Source organism: Lissotriton vulgaris, chromosome 6 (assembly GCF_964263255.1).
Source record: "Lissotriton vulgaris chromosome 6, aLisVul1.2, whole genome shotgun sequence".
Lineage (NCBI taxonomy): Eukaryota > Metazoa > Chordata > Amphibia > Caudata > Salamandridae > Lissotriton > Lissotriton vulgaris.
The window spans coordinates 833,313,353-833,329,226 of NC_141694.1; the positions used below are offsets into that span (position 1 = coordinate 833,313,353).

Sequence of the window (15,874 nt, forward strand, 5' to 3'; positions counted from 1 at the left end):
AATCTCAAACAGGGATCTAAGGATCTATTAACATATATAACTACCTTTAATAGGTGAGTTACAGAGACTCAATAGCCAGAGGAGAAAAGGACTTCCCTGTTTTATAGAGGACTCAAGGATGAGCTTAAAGATATATTATCCCAGATTGTTGATCCCCCGGAAGAATGCTCAGCCTTTATGGACCTAGTGGTTAAAGTAGATCATCGGTTAACAGAGAGAAAGGGAGAGAAAACAAAAGGGGACTATACTCGACTTTTTATAAACTTGCTCCTATTACCAGGCTCCTTAAGAAGGGGGTGAATTTTAGATGGGATTCAGAGGCAGAAAAAGCATTCCAGAGTTTAAAGAATAAATTTACCTCTGCATCATAGTCAGGCATGCAGACGAAACCCAGCCCTATTATGTTGAAGCGGATGCTTCTCAATACGCTATAGGTGGGGTCTTGTCTCAGCAAGAACCAAATAGTGGAACTCTCCATCCTGTAGTGTATTTTTCTAAGACTCTTTCACAGGCAGAACAAAACTACACCATAGGTGAACGAGAACTGCTAGCCATTAAGATGGCATTCCAAGAATGGAGTCATTACTTACTGGGATCACCACATGTGATCACAATTTACTCCGATCACCGAAATCTCCAGTATTTTAGAACCACCAAGGCTTTGACCCCTAGGCAGTTGCGTTGGGTGTCCTTTTTTGGGGAGTATGATTTTCAAATATACTTCCGTCCTGGGGTTAGACAGGGCAAGGCTGATGCCTTATCTCGATTAGGCAAAGAACACAAATGGTCAATAGATACGCCTGTACCTATCATTCCAGAAAATAAAATCATAGCTCTAGGAGATCAAAGTGTAGATTCACATACCTTTCCTACACGCCTTGAACAGGCATATACCTCCTTGAACCGAGAAGAGTGGTTAAAAGACCCTTCCAATTCCATCACAGACAATCTATTTCTCATAACGGCAAGTTGTTCCTCCCCACAAGAGCGACACAAACCTTGGTCACACAATGGTGTCATGCCATGCCTTTAGCAGGACACCCTGGAGAAGAAAAAACTAGATTAATGTGTCAGCGATGGTTCTGGTGGAAGGGGATGACAAAAAACATTTCTGAATATGTTAACGCCTGTCCTACCTGTGCAAGACAGAAAACTTTACATAGTGTTCCAGCTAGGCTCCTACAACCCTTGCTAGTACCCAATAGCCCTTGGTCCTCCATTAGCATGGATTTCATCACAGACCTACCTTTGACTCGAGGATACACCCCTATTCTTGTGGTAGTAGATCTAATGTCCAAGATGGCCCATTTTGTTCCTCTTAAAAATATCCCCACTGCATTAGAGCTAACAGAGGCCTTTATACAGAACATCGTGCGATTGCTTGGATTACCTTCCATGATAATATCAGAAAGGGGCCCTCAGTTTATCTCCAAGTTTTAGCAGAATCTATGCAAAGCCCTACTTATAGATCATCGCCTATCTTTAGGTTACCACCCGCAAACGGATGGACAAACAGAGAGAACAAATCCGACAATAGAACAATTCTTGAGATGTCTGATTACCACAATCACAAGTGACTGGGTCCAAGCATTACCACTGGCTGAATTTGCATATAATAATTCCACGCACTCTGCCTCTAAAATATCCCCTTTCTATTTTACAGCAGGGTATCATCCTAAATTCCTTCCTGTAGAACTTCCCCCTTCCGTGTTACACACACCAGCAGTAGTAGATCACCATGCTCATCTCTTGCAAATATGGGAACAAGCTAGACAAGAGTTAATGGAGGCCAAGGAAAGGATGAAAACACAAGCAGACAAACATAGACGTCCTGCACCCAGTTACATGATAGGTGATCTTGTTTGGTTAGCCTCAAAGAACCTCAAATTGGAAGGACCCCGTAAACTACAACCCAGATATCTAGGTCCTTTTCCTGTTTCTAAGATAATAAATCCTGTGGCCCTCAGACTAAGTCTCCCCCCAGAAATGCAAATACACCCCGTTTTTCATACATCCTTGTTGAACCCATACAAACCCCCTTCCTGTCAGGAACCTCCACCGCCACCCATACAAGTTGAAGGTGAACTAGAATACGAAGTCAGACGTATTGTGGATTCAAGGAGATTTAGAGGTAAACTTCAGTACTTGATAGATTGGGTAGGGTATTCACCTGAAGATCGAACGTGGGAACCTGCAGAACATGTACACGCACCTCTATTAATTAGAGATTTCATGCCCTACATCCATCAAAACCCAGACCTGTGAGGCGGCCTTTAGGGGGGAGAACTGTCAGACGTAGAACTCAGGTTTCTTCAAATACACTACCTTAACCATAATGCACTGCACGGGTAGTGAATGATGTACTGTCCCATACTTCCTCAATACAGATCAGGTGATCAGGCTGGGAGGTTCTTAAGCCTCCAAATGCAACATGGCGATGCTTGGCTTTCCTGCTTCATCCCTTGCTTACCTCGTTGGATTCCCACCTCCTAGTCAAGCTCCTATCCTCATTTCTGAGAAACATCTTTTGCCGGTATTCGTAATTTGTGCCACATTGCCTTGTGCCTTTTGGATTTTTCCCTGCAGTGTTTAAAGCGCCCCCGCTTTTATTTTCAATTCAGCCCCTTCTCTGCATCTAGTGAAGGCGTCCCCACTAATCTGCCCTGCCTCATTTACTCGGGAAACCGCGGATAGGTTTCGCTGAGGCTAATCCCGCGTCCCCGTGTTCATTCTTAAAACAGGTTGATGCGTCTTATTTTCTTTCCTTTATTCACGGGTTTTGAAGAACCTTTTAAAAGCGCGTGTTACCAATTAATGATACGCGTGTGAAAGAATTGTTGAAATGTGCATTTTGAAACACGTCTGGAAGCCCAGTATTTTGACCTTTTAATTGAACTTTGAATTAATAAACGCGAGTCCGCGTTTATCAGGAACTCTTTTCTTTTCAGAAATAGGCTGCGAGTTGCAGCAATACTCATTAAAGGCTCATCAACTCGACAACACAGAGCTAATGATCTTCGGCATCTGTTCTATTTTTGTGGATTGGTGAAAGCCCCGGAAATTATTATTTCATGAACTTGAACTGCATACTAAATCCCATCCGCAAACACAACAGGTGATGGACCGAATGTGGATCAATGTCACACACTCACCCCAGTCCAAAGATCTGGGCCCAAATCCATCGTTTTTTTGCACTCAACACCACCCTGGGTTAGACAATGGCGATATGCAAATCAGCTCTGACCCTGTGCCCCATGGGAACAGTCCAGTCCGAACTACAAAAGCCATGTCCTTCCCAGAACGGAATCAAGCATCCGAGGACCGGACCGGTTTCGAGGTAACACCTCTCATCAGCCCGGCTAGCTTGACTCCAGTGGTGTGGAGTGCCTGGGACCCACGTCTGGGCATCCCCAGCGCACTTAGGGCGGAATATGCAAACACAACAGGTGATGGACCGAATGTGGATCAATGTCACACACTCACCCCAGTCCAAAGATCTGGGCCCAAATCCATCGTTTTTTTGCACTCCACACCACCCTGGGTTAGACAATGGCGATATGCAAATCAGCTCTGGCCCTGTGCCCCATGGGAACAGTCCAGTCCGAACTACAAAAGCCATGTCCTTCCCAGAACGGAATCAAGCATCCGAGGACCGGACCGGTTTCGAGGTAACACCTCTCATCAGCCCGGCTAGCTTGACTCCAGTGGTGTGGAGTGCCTGGGACCCACGTCTGGGCATCCCCAGCGCACTTAGGGCGGAATATGCAAACACAACAGGTGATGGACCGAATGTGGATCAATGTCACACACTCACCCCAGTCCAAAGATCTGGGCCCAAATCCATCGTTTTTTTGCACTCCACACCACCCTGGGTTAGACAATGGCGATATGCAAATCAGCTCTGACCCTGTGCCCCATGGGAACAGTCCAGTCCGAACTACAAAAGCCATGTCCTTCCCAGAACGGAATCAAGCATCCGAGGACCGGACCGGTCCACACCACTGGAGTCAAGCTAGCCCGGCTGATGAGAGGTGTTACCTCGAAACCGGTCCGGTCCTCGGATGCTTGATTCCGGTCTGGGAAAGATATAGCTGTTGTAGTTCGGACTGGACTGTTCCCATGGGGCACAGGGTCAGAGCTGATTTGCATAAAGCCATTATCTGACCCAGGGTGGTGTGGAGTGCAAAAAACGATGGATTTAGGCCCAGATCCTTGTACTGGGGTGAATGTAAGACATTGATCTACATTCTGTCCATCAAATTGTTTTTTGTAATTTTCTCCCTGAGTGTACTGGGGTAGCTCAGACGTGGGTCCCAGAGCCTCCACACCACTGGGGTAAAGCTAGCCGGGCTGATGAGAGGTGTTACCTCGAAACCGGTCCGGTCCTCGGATGCTTGATTCCGGTCTGGGAAAGATATGGCTGTTGTAGTTCGGACTGGACTGTTCCCATGGGGCACAGGGTCAGAGCTGATTTGCATAAAGCCATTATCTGACCCAGGGTGGTGTGGAGTGCAAAAAACGATGGATTTAGGCCCAGATCCTTGTACTGGGGTGAATGTAAGACATTGCTCTACATTCTGTCCATCAAATTGTTTTTTGTAATTTTCTCCCTGAGTGTACTGGGGTAGCTCAGACGTGGGTCCCAGAGCCTCCACACCACTGGAGTCAAGCTAGCCGGGCTGATGAGAGGTGTTACCTCGAAACCGGTCCGGTCCTCGGATGCTTGATTCCGGTCTGGGAAAGATATGGCTGTTGTAGTTCGGACTGGACTGTTCCCATGGGGCACAGGGTCAGAGCTGATTTGCATAAAGCCATTATCTGACCCAGGGTGGTGTGGAGTGCAAAAAACGATGGATTTAGGCCCAGATCCTTGTACTGGGGTGAATGTAAGACATTGATCTACATTCTGTCCATCAAATTGATTTTTGTAATTTTCTACCTGAGTGTACTGGGGTAGCTCAGACGTGGGTCCCAGAGCCTCCACACCACTGGAGTCAAGCTAGCCGGGCTGATGAGAGGTGTTACCTCGAAACCGGTCCGGTCCTCGGATGCTTGATTCCGGTCTGGGAAAGATATGGCTGTTGTAGTTCGGACTGGACTGTTCCCATGGGGCACAGGGTCAGAGCTGATTTGCATAAAGCCATTATCTGACCCAGGGTGGTGTGGAGTGCAAAAAACGATGGATTTAGGCCCAGATCCTTGTACTGGGGTGAATGTAAGACATTGATCTACATTCTGTCCATCAAATTGTTTTTTGTAATTTTCTCCCTGAGTGTACTGGGGTAGCTCAGACGTGGGTCCCAGAGCCTCCACACCACTGGAGTCAAGCTAGCCGGGCTGATGAGAGGTGTTACCTCGAAACCGGTCCGGTCCTCGGATGCTTGATTCCGGTCTGGGAAAGATATGGCTGTTGTAGTTCGGACTGGACTGTTCCCATGGGGCACAGGGTCAGAGCTGATTTGCATAAAGCCATTATCTGACCCAGGGTGGTGTGGAGTGCAAAAAACGATGGATTTAGGCCCAGATCCTTGTACTGGGGTGAATGTAAGACATTGATCTACATTCTGTCCATCAAATTGTTTTTTGTAATTTTCTCCCTGAGTGTACTGGGGTAGCTCAGACGTGGGTCCCAGAGCCTCCACACCACTGGAGTCAAGCTAGCCGGGCTGATGAGAGGTGTTACCTCGAAACCGGTCCGGTCCTCGGATGCTTGATTCCGGTCTGGGAAAGATATGGCTGTTGTAGTTCGGACTGGACTGTTCCCATGGGGCACAGGGTCAGAGCTGATTTGCATAAAGCCATTATCTGACCCAGGGTGGTGTGGAGTGCAAAAATCGATGGATTTAGGCCCAGATCCTTGTACTGGGGTGAATGTAAGACATTGATCTACATTCTGTCCATCAAATTGTTTTTTGTAATTTTCTCCCTGAGTGTACTGGGGTAGCTCAAACGTGGGTCCCAGAGCCTCCACACCACTGGAGTCAAACTAGCCGGGCTGATGAGAGGTGTTACCTCGAAACCGGTCCGGTCCTCGGATGCTTGATTCCGGTCTGGGAAAGATATGGCTGTTGTAGTTCGGACTGGACTGTTCCCATGGGGCACAGGGTCAGAGCTGATTTGCATAAAGCCATTATCTGACCCAGGGTGGTGTGGAGTGCAAAAAACGATGGATTTACGCCCAGATCCTTGTACTGGGGTGAATTTAAGACATTGACCTACATTCTGTCCATCAAATTGTTTTTTGTAATTTTCTCCCTGAGTGTACTGGGGTAGCTCAGACGTGGGTCCCAGAGCCTCCACACCACTGGAGTCAAGCTAGCCGGGCTGATGAGAGGTGTTACTTCGAAACCGGTCCGGTCCTCGGATGCTTGATTCCGGTCTGGGAAAGATATGGCTGTTGTAGTTCGGACTGGACTGTTCCCATGGGGCACAGGGTCAGAGCTGATTTGCATAAAGCCATTATCTGACCCAGGGTGGTGTGGAGTGCAAAAAACGATGGATTTAGGCCCAGATCCTTGTACTGGGGTGAATGTAAGACATTGATCTACATTCTGTCCATCAAATTGTTTTTTGTAATTTTCTCCCTGAGTGTACTGGGGTAGCTCAGACGTGGGTCCCAGAGCCTCCACACCACTGGAGTCAAGCTAGCCGGGCTGATGAGAGGTGTTACCTCGAAACCGGTCCGGTCCTCGGATGCTTGATTCCGGTCTGGGAAAGATATGGCTGTTGTAGTTCGGACTGGACTGTTCCCATGGGGCACAGGGTCAGAGCTGATTTGCATGAAGCCATTATCTGACCCAGGGTGGTGTGGAGTGCAAAAAACGATGGATTTAGGCCCAGATCCTTGTACTGGGGTGAATGTAAGACATTGATCTACATTCTGTCCATCAAATTGCTTTTTGTAATTTTCTCCCTGAGTGTACTGGGGTAGCTCAGACGTGGGTCCCAGAGCCTCCACACCACTGGAGTCAAGCTAGCCGGGCTGATGAGAGGTGTTACCTCGAAACTGGTCCGGCCCTCGGATGCTTGATTCCGGTCTGGGAAAGATATGGCTGTTGTAGTTCGGACTGGACTGTTCCCATGGGGCACAGGGTCAGAGCTGATTTGCATAAAGCCATTATCTGACCCAGGGTGGTGTGGAGTGCAAAAAACGATGGATTTAGGCCCAGATCCTTGTACTGGGGTGAATGTAAGACATTGATCTACATTCTGTCCATCAAATTTTTTTTTGTAATTTTCTCCCTGAGTGTACTGGGGTAGCTCAGACGTGGGTCCCAGAGCCTCCACACCACTGGAGTCAAGCTAGCCGGGCTGATGAGAGGTGTTACCTCGAAACCGGTCCGGTCCTCGGATGCTTGATTCCGGTCTGGGAAAGATATGGCTGTTGTAGTTCGGACTGGACTGTTCCCATGGGGCACAGGGTCAGAGCTGATTTGCATAAAGCCATTATCTGACCCAGGGTGGTGTGGAGTGCAAAAAACGATGGATTTAGGCCCAGATCCTTGTACTGGGGTGAATGTAAGACATTGATCTACATTCTGTCCATCAAATTGTTTTTTGTAATTTTCTCCCTGAGTGTACTGGGGTAGCTCAGACGTGGGTCCCAGAGCCTCCACACCTTGGAGTCAAGCTAGCCGGGCTGATGAGAGGTGTTACCTCGAAACCGGTCCGGTCCTCGGATGCTTGATTCTGGTCTGGGAAAGATATGGCTGTTGTAGTTCGGACTGGACTGTTCCCATGGGGCACAGGGTCAGAGCTGATTTGCATAAAGCCATTATCTGACCCAGGGTGGTGTGGAGTGCAAAAAACGATGGATTTAGGCCCAGATCCTTGTACTGGGGTGAATGTAAGACATTGATCTACATTCTGTCCATCAAATTGTTTTTTGTAATTTTCTCCCTGAGTGTACTGGGGTAGCTCAGACGTGGGTCCCAGAGCCTCCACACCACTGGAGTCAAGCTAGCCGGGCTGATGAGAGGTGTTACCTCGAAACCGGTCCGGTCCTCGGATGCTTGATTCCGGTCTGGGAAAGATATGGCTGTTGTAGTTCGGACTGGACTGTTCCCATGGGGCACAGGGTCAGAGCTGATTTGCATAAAGCCATTATCTGACCCAGGGTGGTGTGGAGTGCAAAAAACGATGGATTTAGGCCCAGAACCTTGTACTGGGGTGAATGTAAGACATTGATCTACATTCTGTCCATCAAATAGTTTTTTGTAATTTTCTCCCTGAGTGTACTGGGGTAGCTCAGACGTGGGTCCCAGAGCCTCCACACCACTGGAGTCAAGCTAGCCGGGCTGATGAGAGGTGTTACCTCGAAACCAGTCCGGTCCTCGGATGCTTGATTCCGGTCTGGGAAAGATATGGCTGTTGTAGTTCGGACTGGACTGTTCCCATGGGGCACAGGGTCAGAGCTGATTTGCATAAAGCCATTATCTGACCCAGGGTGGTGTGGAGTGCAAAAAACGATGGATTTAGGCCCAGATCCTTGTACTGGGGTGAATGTAAGACATTGATCTACATTCTGTCCATCAAATTGTTTTTTGTAATTTACTAAATCCCATCCTTCACATCATTTACCAATTGTGAGCCATGTGGATTTGAACTCTCTATGACCTTTGGTGACAAATTAACCAAAAGATCTTTTTCATTTAATTCAACTAATCAGAAACCAAGAAGCCCTCTTCTGTTTATCCCAGGTAAGTGTGGGGCAGCACATCCTTATAATTATCTCTCCTTGTATACTCTTGTATTATCTTACCAATAGCAATATTTAACCACACTGTTCTTGTCCTGTTCTTTTTCTTTTCTCTCCTGCAGTCCTTCCTTCCTGAGGAGCACACCTTCCGCCAACAGACTGTGATAACTTGGTTTCTTCATTTTTTGGGGTTGCCTCCCCTGCCTAGTGTGTTCCTTGGTGACACAGTGAGAGGGGCAACTTCAAGAAAAGTAGAGGCATTTGACTTCGCTCCCGGTGTGATTGGCATTCCGCCTGGAAAACCTTGTGAGCCCGAGAGTCCATCACCACCCCCTTTTGTACCGCTTTGTTCGCCATAAGTTGGCAGGGTATGCTAAGACGTGAGTCCCTTGCTCACTTTGCCACTGGATTCAAGCAAGCCGGGCTGAAGACGGCTGAAATGCCAGAAACCGGTCCTCAGAAGCTTGTTTCTGGTCCAGGGAAGGCATGGCTTGGCAGTTCGGGCTGGACTGTTCCCATGAGGCACAGGGTCAGACTGATTTGCTTATGGCCATGTCTGAACTGGGGTGGCAGAGTGGGCTAAAGAACGGTGATGGATCAAACACAGATCTGTTGACTGGGTGTGAGTATTTGATTGGTTTCTGATGCTCCGTCCATCACCACCCCCTTTTGTACCGCTTTGAAAGACGGAAAAGGCAAGCAGGACGATTCTTCACAGAAAAGATCCCAGTTTCAGAAAAAGTAAGTTGCCGCTTTAGCAGCGAGATATGCCACAGATAGTGAGAACACAGCTTCGGAATCAGACATGGGCGCTGACGTTGTTGGACAGCGCGGCGGAGATTACCACAGTGCGAGAGGCCCTGCGTCCACTACTGAAGGTGACAGCGACTGACCAATATGTTGGTGTAGAGACAGCTGATAGTAGAGTAGCTCCCCCTGATAGGCTTTTTGAAATTGTCCTTTTAATTGAAGGGGACATACAACGTACCATAAAAGGGGTATTTGGGGAAAATCTTACATTTACCTATGACATTTTGTTAGCAGACGCTGACTGGCCCCACCTTTTGTTCTCGAAGCTCAGAGAGGGGAAGAGGTAATCCTCCCTAGTTTCGCGCACACAGTGTCTAAGGAGCATGCGCTGAATTTTGCAGAAGAGTGGGCTAAGGCTCTTGCGCCGGCTCTGTACCGTACTCACTGTGGTTTGTATAAATTTTCCATGCACCACAATATTCCTTTACGGTCTATGCAACAGCCTCAACCTCAATATCCTATACGGTGTAAAGCGAAGGCTTCCGTTGCGGAAATCCTTGAACAATTAGAGTATCAAGGAGTAATTGAAACTTGTGTGTCACCGATGAATAACTCACTTTTTACTGTGACCAAGCCTGACGGTTTATACCGTTTGGTATTGGATTACAGGAATTTAAACTCGCATTGCTGTACCTGTGCAGTACAGAATACCCACGGCTCTGCTTACGTGGATGGTCTTGTGCGCAAAAGGTTTAAAACCACACTTGATATATCCAACGTTTTTTTTGCCCACAGTTCCCAATGGACCAGTTTTACCAGTGGCGGCAAACAGAGCCAATTTAAACGCCTGTCCATGGGCTATAAGAATAGTCTGGGTGTGTTTGCTGCCCGCATTGTCTCTCTTTTGGAGAGAGTAGATTCAGAGGCGTGTTCGTATGTGGATGACATCTATCTCACAGACGACGAAATTTGGGCACATCTGTGTCACGTTGACCGCATTATTTGTAACTTTGCGGACTTCGGTTACAAATTCAACATTGCAAAATCTCACATTGCAGAGTACACAGTGTTGTTTCTGGGCTATGAGCTCAACAATGAGGGTCGAGGTTTGGATCCTCACTTTTTGGAGAAATGCGCTCAGCTGCGCGCTCCTACAACACTGAAAAAATTACAGTCCTTGCTGGGATTTTTGAATTTCGGGCGTACTTACATTCCACATATATGCCGAGCGTATCAAGCCATTGTATGCTTTGATACAACCTACTTTTCCCAAATCGTGCTGGCTGCCTGAACATTCAGCCATTTTGCAATATTTGCAGGCTGATCTTCTAGAATCTAAATTCTTACTGACTCGTGATAACCACACCAACCTGGCAATAAGAATTATCCCTGGGGTGGTGGGTTTCACATACCTTACTTTTAACGAAGGTGACACAGTGCCTATCACTTACAAGTCACACTTGTACACTTCGGCTGAAATGCGGTTTTCCACTGTGGAAAAAGTTTTGACAGAAGTGCAAATGGCGATTCTTAAGGAACGTGCACTGTCGCAGGGAAAACGCATGATTGTTGTTAACCCGTATCCTGCACTAGAGCCATGAAGAAAGCCAGTGTACCTAATTCTAAAGCTTTGCACCCCCAGGGAATACAATGGACAGCATCATTGACATCTCCGGATGTCACATTTATTTTTGATGCCTCCTTACAGTCACACAAGTTTTTGCAGTATGAGTTTGTCATCCTGCTCCGTTGACTATGCGACCTTTGGAGGATTTCCACTGTATCATATATACTGATGGTTCAGCGCAAGTTTCGCAATGGTCTAAGGATGCATATGTCTCAGCTTGCGCCATTGTGGTAGGTACCATGGTGAATGATGAGTTCAAGTCCAATGTCGCACATACACAGACATTAGGGGACTGTACCGCACAATTGGCAGAGCTCCGTGCTCTGATGCTTGCATTGGAGTACGCTGATCCTAGTGTGACTACTCTTATTGTGAGTGACTCTTACTACTGTGTCCAGTCTTACAATGAAAACCTGTTCTTTTGGATTCAGAATGATTTTCGTGATTCCAAAGGTAGCACAATAAAACATAAAATTATCTGGGTTTGAGTGGCTGAACTTAAAGAGCAGCTGCCACTCGTGTATGTAATTCATACTCTTGGTCATCAACGTGTAGGAAATTACGCTGTTGGCAATAGTTTGGCTGATGAGGCTGTAGTGTAGTTCCTAGTTTCCCACTAGGCCCTGCGCATTGGAATAACATAAACAGTAGTATCGACGTGGAACTGCTTATATTCCAGGCCTCCACTGACTATGCTAAACTTAATTGGGTTGTGTTACCAACTAGCTCAGAGGTCACTGGAAACTTTCTTCTCTGCATAGGAAGTGATCAGCTTCCTTGGCACAGACAAGAAGGGATTCAGCTTTCCAACAACCGTGCAACATGACAACTTTGCTCCTCAGATCAAGAGTCGATCTCTAGGGTCGTGTGAAACAATAGACATAGATTTCACTCAGTCAGTCTAGTGCAGTTTACTTTCACAGTATGTAGAGAATAGAGAGACGGGCGTTTATCAATAAAGGGTTAACATTTATTGAACAGTCTTTCTTCTCGTACAAGAGAAATGTATTGCCACAATTGCAATAACTGTTATTATAAAAAGTACGTACAGTAAGATAAGTATTGCGAAATAGAACTGTAAAAGCATTGATATGGTTTCTTAGCCATACAATGGTTTAAAAGTAATAAAACATATATACAGTCATATATACATTAGGCTAACATACTCAACTGGTGCTTCTAACTAAGCCTACCCCAGTGTGCCTGACCTAAGCCTAACACGTGAGAAGGGGGAGTAAGTAAGTAGCTTAAGTTAAGTTGGTTTTGCCAAGGTTTGTTTCAAGAATTCTCTTCTAAGGGTTTAGTCAACACCATACCTCTGAATAGAATGATGGAGGATTGGTATCTCCTTCAGGGGTCTCTCTCGATATCCCAGTCACCCGCGAGGGTAAACCGGAAGCGCCGGGACTGGATTTCTCTGCACGAGAAAGGCAGCGGCTTCTCTCAGCGCGTCGAGGAAGGAGGGGTGACAGCGTCCGCGGGCAGCTGGGCTGGATGTCTTCGCAGAGGACGGCTGCACGGCTCCTCAAGCGTACTGCACCATAGGTCGCGCTGTAGCGGCGATAATGGTAATCAGCAGCTTCACCACCACAGGATAGCAGGCTGCAGCGACAGAGTGCTAGTTTTTACCAACACAGGGTCATGCAGGCAGCTGGCATCAGCAACAGGTTCGCTCACTGCTTAAGGCAACGTTGGTAATATTTATACCTGACAGGTGCCGGGTTTGACACAAGTTTGCTGGACATAAGACGTCAATTAAAGATGTCACTAGGAAGTGACAGTTATCAGTTGCTCATTAGAGTTCCATTACTAATCAAAACATAGCAAGCGGGGATTTCCAGGTTTGCTAAGTTTTTATCTTGTTGAAGAACTCGGAGTGTTATCTAGGAATATCAGATAGTGACTGCTGCTCTGTCATTGCACTAATTGGTCGCAAAGGAAGTAGCAGAGAGTCATGCTGGAATGTGGCTCTGTTCGTGTGAGGCCAGAGATGACTTTTCAGAAAATCGCACTTGGACGGTTATGCCAATATAGGGAATAAATGGATTTATAGCCGAATAGGGGCATAAGGTCACAGTATCGATCAGGAACCTAGATAAGCACGCAACACCCACTCCACGTATACATGTCCATCAAAATTACTAAAACTAAGCAATTAGATGTATGTGTAACATTGCCCACCCCAAAATACATAAATGCATTCGAAATAGGCGTACTTGCAATACATGGAATTTAGGTACTGTACGTTTTTTTAAAGCATAGTAACCATTCAAAAAATTATTGCATATGAAGTCAATGAACGATTATGCAAAAGGAATTACACATGAAGTATCTCTGACAGAAGAAATGCGAGATAAATCATCACATAAAAATGCATTGTAATAACATGTGTGCTAGAGGCTGGTGTTATGTTGTTATGTCTCTAGATGTGTTTAGAAATAGAAGTGTGAAGCTTCTGTTCTCTAAGAATAGTTTTTACGTTAAGCAAAGAATTGTTCGTGCCAAAAAAGGTCAATATTAGAAAAAATTGTCCAATTCAAAGAAAATAGATTTCCAAAGCTCTTGGCAGTTTTTGTTGATCAAAACTGAAGGCCGAATTCAGAGTTCATGGGAACGCTGTGTGTCGGAAAGTTTCTCAAAAGTTATTGTTTCTCTATGGGTGAGAACATCGTATCAGACAGGCTCGCAAAGAATTGGTCTACAAAATCAGGTGATAGTTCAACCAAATTAGATAGCGCTGTAACTTGGCAGGTGTGAGAATGATTGCTGTCATCGAAGGCAGGACCAGCAATGCTCACAGAACGTTGTACCTGGATGATGTTGCTTTTGTCACTCGCTCCACTGTTACCACTTGGCTGTAGTACAGGAGTCTCCACGAATGCCGTCATCAGGATTGGTAGCCGCTGGGGACAACACAATGCGTGAGCCGTTATTGGACTTAGCAAAGTATCGACGTCCATTGGTACTGCTGATGGAAGTGAAAGACAGATGTCCAACACGCATTCATCGCCGCAAAGCATACACCGTAGCACAGGTAAAATGCAATTTTGCCATATTGGTCTGAATGAAAGGAACCAGGTCATGTTTAGATCTCTCAGCCTGGCCAATCCAAGGACGTTAGTTATCCTGTCCCTGTAGCGCATTGCTAGGATTGTCTCTTCCATTCCCATGGGAGCTATGTCTGAGCCGAGGCTTGCCATAACGTAGCAGGATGGTCAAAAATAGAATCCCTGCGATGAGTCCCAAAAATAGTGGTATACCACCAAAGATGGAGTGCACAAAATTAGGAAAGATTCCCAAAATTGCCTGGAAGGGTGTTAGCAGTCCCGTAAAGACTGTCTTAAATATGCCTGGGATGCTTGTTGCACTAGACATGTTAAGGAGTTGGCTGAACATTTCTACGAAATGCACGGGGCAATTTGTTGATAAAAGGTCATGGACCTCAGTAGCCGTCCTTGCGACTAGAAGATCATACGTCTCTTTAGATGACGTTATAGGCACTGTTGTCTGTAAAAGCACAGATTTCATTTTGCTTAATGTATCAATTCGTATAGAATAGAGATTCAGACGAGGCCAGAGGGGAGTCACTATGTCTGGAGGCCCGCTCGGAAACAATGCTTGCATGCAACATTTGACCATGGACGTTACTTGTACTAGATAACTTTTCCCTGGCGCGAGGCCACAGCACCTGTGATCCGTTCTAAGAATGTAACTCCCGTTTGCGAGTTGCATAAAGAAGGGCTCTATCTGAGTTGCAGGTGTGACTAGCTGGTGGCATGAGAGGTTGTTTGAATTTCCATCACATGCTCCGTGTAAATTAATACCCTGACACAAAAGTATACCGCTTAGTGAGTGTTTACAGTTCTCACCACTAAGAAATACATTTTTGTCGCTGTCACTATAGCAAGAATGAGTGTATGGTAATTTCCATTCGGATTTTACATATCCCTTACCCAATTGTTCATATTGGCCAGCAGGTATGTACTCAAGGCATTTATGAAATCGGAAAGTTGTTATCGGAATTGTGATAATTCCGTGTATTATCCATTCAATGACAGGACTCTCTGACATTGTCAATGGTAATCTCTCGAGTTTCTCGATGCTCAAGATTGTATAGTCTGCTCCTTTCTGTGCCAAACTGATCTGTTTATCAGTAAGGTTAAAAATGGAAAATAATGACGTTGTGTTGATTAAACGCCAAGGCACATAGCCTGAACGAAGATTTTGCAGCGTCCAGCCTAGTTCTATAATAGAGCGTAATTGAGACTGGCCATGTTGTAACATTAGCAAATCTCTGTCTATCACATCAAAGGCAGAGGATACAATATTGTCCAAAGAATATATTCTGGAAGACAGAGTCATTAACCCATTGTCTACTACAGAAAGTGATTTCTCCAAATTAATACGATCAATTTCTCGTATTTTTTCAGCAGTTTCAATTTGCTTTACTTTCCAAGCCTCGTTGTAAGCAGCATAGATACTGGTCGCTATGAAACGCTTTTGACGCTGTTTGCGTGGTCCAAGAATGAAGTCGCGCAAATCAGCACCATCTTTTAATAAAGACAAGTGTTGCTTAATTTCAGCTAGTGTGGATGTAGTTAGCCATTCCAGGCAGAGTTTCCCTACACTGTATGTTGTTATAATTCCTGGATGTTGTCTCTGGGAATATCTTGAGTCTAATCTGGTCATTTTTAACCCCTGTGTTTTATTCAGGAACCTATCTTGACAGCTATTTGTTTCTGTAGGCCAGATTAACCACTTTTTCCAATCAGGATGTGTTCTGTTGAAATTTAAAATGT

At 45.9% G+C, this 15,874-nt stretch overlaps 1 protein-coding gene across 1 annotated transcript in view; it reads right to left on the reverse strand.

Annotated features, from left to right (window-relative positions):
- LOC147708069 (potassium/sodium hyperpolarization-activated cyclic nucleotide-gated channel 1-like) overlaps positions 1 to 15,874 on the reverse strand; it is a 1,702,968-nt gene that overhangs the window by 1,341,026 nt on the left and 346,068 nt on the right. The gene's annotated exons all lie outside the window — the stretch shown is intronic.